The sequence below is a fragment of the Meriones unguiculatus genome, chromosome 12 (assembly GCF_030254825.1).
Source record: "Meriones unguiculatus strain TT.TT164.6M chromosome 12, Bangor_MerUng_6.1, whole genome shotgun sequence".
Lineage (NCBI taxonomy): Eukaryota > Metazoa > Chordata > Mammalia > Rodentia > Muridae > Meriones > Meriones unguiculatus.
The window spans coordinates 49,833,745-49,838,359 of record NC_083360.1 but is presented as its reverse complement, the minus strand read 5'-3'; positions in this window follow the sequence as shown (position 1 = coordinate 49,838,359).

The following is a 4,615-nucleotide window of genomic DNA, read 5'->3' as shown; positions in this document are numbered from 1 at the left end:
TTGCTGCTCCCTAAATTTTGCCATCTGGCTTGACCAGACTACTGCCCCGATACAATAGTACATTCCGGGCTGACCTGGGGCTTTCGATAAGATCATCTTCCTGAAATACCTTAAATCCTCCTCTCCCTCAGGGCTTCCTAAGCAACTCTTCTGAGGAACTTTTCAAATTACCATTATTAGCACATCTTGGTGGGCCATCCTGTGATTTCTAGTCACTTAGTAACCCTAACAAAGGCAATTACATTCCTTCTGCTTCTGCCTATAAAGTTGTACAGAAAACTTGAATAAATGGAGACTTTGATCAGAAATACTGTCTTGGTCTTCATCTCTCCCTCCCTTGACCCCCCTTTTCATTCCCACTCCCCCATTCAGGATCTCCGTTGACAGACCTGAAGGATGGATCACAAAAGGTTTTATTTTTAGAATCTGAGAATCAAATTAGTCTAGTTTCTTTATACTACTTCACAGTATAGAGCTGAAAATATAGGGGGCGTGTCCCATGTTGAGACAGTGGGTTTGTGACCCTAAATTCCCAATGTGAGGTCTCTCCAAAAGAAAGGAATCCTAATCATCTGCAAGGTACTTAATATGTGTCTTTCAAAAGTTTATTATACCTTAAAAGGATCTCCTGATAGGCCATCTGAATTCAATAAATATAGGAGAATGCTGATAGACTAGTGAGAAATCACAGAACAAGTCAAGATAAGGAACTTCTTTTGGTGGAAGGATGAATTCTTATGAACACAGGAGTAAAAGCTCAAGATTAGACTGGGGTTTGACAAAATGGAACAGTAGAGAGTTTTTTGTTTTGTTTTCCATGATTGTCTTGTAACAATACAAAATATATCATTTTCATGATAATATTATTGAGAAATGTTTACACAGATAAAGTACTTTTTGTTCCAAATACAGTAACTAGTGGTTTCAATTATCTTCTTGGAGAGAGGTCTCAGAAGTGCAGGAGGAGTTTCTGTTTTGAGAGAATAATACTATGGATGCAAAGTATCTTCATAAATGTACACACTCCAGAATTTCAGGAGTACTGAACAACTAGTGCAGCTAATTCTAATCTCTTTTTAAATTTGCATAAATGAATAGTATTTATACTTCCTTAATTCCTGTTTTTATTACCATTGCTGCTTTTAGGACCAAAGACCTACAGGAACAGAATGTGCATGCCAATATTACAGCATTGGCAACAATAATATTATTCATGACACAAGCTACTGCTATACCCTGATTAACTATGGGATTAGAGCTTGCTAAATTCATCAAAACCTGGATACAGATATCTCACCAAATATAATACTGTCTTATTAGTGTTGGTTGTTCCTACCTGTGACTTTATAGTTAAGAGAATCTGCTTGCTTTGACATTATCCTGCTGATTATCAGCTTAGAAAATAACCAGGATTAAAAGTCTATAGTGGGCTTTCCATTGAATGAATACCTCCTTTCCATTAACCACCATAAGTTAGGGACCATCTTTAACAGTACTCCAAACCTGTGTTAGGCACGAAGAAAGATGTAATGATTTAGATATAAAATGTGCCCTGCAGTTTAATGTATTTGAATACATGGCCATCCGCTGGCTGGTGGTGCTGTTTTAGGAAGTTGCAAAGCCTTTCAGAGAAAAGAATTCAGTGAAGTGAAAGTAATCCATGCTAAGGATGTGGGATTTTCCACTATAAATGAAAGGATGGGCAAATACAGGTGTTTTCTAGAGATGAGTTTTATGCTGAGGTACATGGTCTGTGAAGGAGGGGTAGAGCATGAAGGGACAGTTCAGTTCTATGTTTAATAATCTAAGAGAGATGGGAGATGCAGGAACTGTTCTCTGAGGTTCCATCAGTTATAAATGGAGATAGGGATTTAACTGGTGACAAAAAAGGAAAAACAATGTCAAAGCCTGCTTATTGTAGCTCTGTGTATATACACACCTTTGGATAGAAACAAATAAAATTGATAACATTCCCTTTGGTTAAAAATTCATAAGCTCAATGTGTTTCCCGAGGTTACTGTCCAATCCTCTGTCAGTACATTAACATATCCATATAACTAATATTAAGGAACACAATTAGCAAGTGACAAATTCATACATCTCTTATCCTTTGCAACCTTTCCTGGCATGGATATTCTGAGATGCAACATTAATGTATATATGTGAAGAGCGGAGATTCAGACGCCACTAGGTGGCGCTGACATCCTGCCCTCAAAACTGTAAACAGCCTCTAGTACACATGCGCGGATTGCGTAAGCATGCTAAGCATGCTGGGCCTGAGTCATCAGGCGGGGTAAGAGTGAGCAGCCAATCAGGGTATTCACACGTCACTCAGGTGCGACCCGGGCTTATATAAACAGCGCCACATCGGCTCTCCTCTCCTCTCCTCCTCCCCCTCTCCCCACCCAGGGCGGGCGGCCCACGGGACGCCACGGCGTCTCTCGGCCAATGCCTGCCGCCCTCTCCTCTTTTCATCGCGTGACTGTAATAAAGGTTCTGTTGCGGGAGGATTCCTTGAGTCCGCGTGCGTTTCTGCCGGCGAGACTATCACGCGGCTCCCGACATATATACTTCAAAAAGAAATAAAAGTAATGTGTGGATGGACCAAATATGGACCACACAAGGACCAAATAATGAAAAGTCCTAATGTGACCTAAGGCCTCGCCTCCATTTACTGGACTTGCAAGTTGACTTTCTTAGAGACTGTGGTAGGTTATTAGGGTAGACAGTGATATATCATTTTGTAAGGCTTGCAGAAAGCTACATCCATGTACTTAGAAAAAGAAAGAAATCCAAGCTTGGACAGGAGTGAAATAAGATCTAGCAGGTGCACTGAGACAGTATCTTCTTTGTATGGGTCACCTAAGATGCCCTCAGGGAGATTGTTTGCATTGCCTCACACTTCCTGCCATGAAGGAAACAGTAAGCTCTCAGGGAATTATTACAGGACATTTCCTCATTTCACTATTCTATGGTCAAATTTGAACAGAAAAAAAAAATTGGACAACAGTCTAGAAAATAATTTAAAAAAATGCAAGAGAAGAGAGTTTCTCTTTGTGAGCACTCAAAAAAACAAAGCATAAATCTTTTTTCTCCTGACTTTTCAGCTCATGTAATTCTTGGCGCAGGAGGGTAAAACTGGCCTTATTTGCCGTCTCCAGATGTGTTATTCTTTTTAATGGAATCTCAGTTGATTTCCTAAACATTGAAATGTTGCTTTGGTTCATGAATAAAATTTCTACTTGGTGTCCATCTCTGGATACCCTTTGTTGTAGTCCTATGGCATATTGCAGGAATCAGGAGAGAAGCCAGGTAAATGACCTTGGGAGTAGACTTTTCTGAACAAGGCAAAGGCTGAAGATTACACATATGCAACTCAGGACAGTACAGCCAGAAGCATTACATTAACCCTTCATGTGTGGTGCCCCTCCCTCTCCTTCACATCCTTCAACATTCTACCAGAGGCAAGGCTCCTGGACCAAGAAGGACAGCCAAAATTTTCTACCTAAGTACTTGTTTGCAGTTGGTCCCTTACCACATTTTAAAATATTTGAGACAAACACACACACACACACAAAACAAAAAACAAAAAAACAACCACTTGTTTATTAAATATGTGGAGGCGATAACATGCTTTTCTTTTCTTTTCTTTTCTTTTTATTTTAACTAGCTTCATGGCAGTATTAACTTTATTCTTAACTCTCTAACTTAATTTGGCTTCCTCCCAGGATGCATCCCAGTGATATGTGCACTTTGTAGCCTTCCTTGTTGCATTCACTCCTCCTGCACATCCCCCACTTTCTTTCCTAACTGCTCCTTCCCTGGCTGGCAGGAAGTGAGGCCCTGTTCTCTCCCCTGCTCAACAATTGGTTGTAAACTGGTTTATTGGCATATCAGGGGACAACTGGGGAACTTTCTTAAGTCTCTGATGGGATTGAAGACTAAATAGTTATAGTCTCACTGATAATAGGATGATAGATATTGATAAATAGTAGAATACTTTATCCAAGTGCCAAAAATACAAATGTAAATCTTACCTAATAATTTTCATAATTGTTATTACTACATATAGTTTGTAAGAAAAGAAAACTCTTTTTATTAGACTAAAAAGGGGCAGATGTAGGCATAAGGTTATTGTGTAATTCAAATGCTGATTTCTGTACCACTCATATCTGGTTGCAATCCTTGTTCTAAGAATTTCCTGTTTTAATGTTGTATAATCTTTTTTTAAAAAAAGAAAAAAACTAGCTAACAATTTGATTGTGGTACTTTGAATGAGAATAACTTCCATAGGCACAGCTAGTAGAGTTGTTTGGAAAGGATTAGGAAATGTGGCCTTTTTGGAAGAGGTATGCAACTGGGTGTGGGCTTTGAGTTTCAAAAGCCCAGGGAAGCCCTTATGCTTGTGAATTAGGATGTAAACTCTCAGCTACTGCTCCAACTGTGTCTGCTTTTTGTCATAATAATCATGGACTAACCCTCTAAAATTGTAAGCAAGCTCCTCATTTAAATGCTTCCTTTTATAGTGACTGCTTTTGTCATTGTGTCATTGCTCTTTACAAAAGAATGATAACATGATAGGCATCACATATTTTGGAAAGCTTCTTTCACTTTG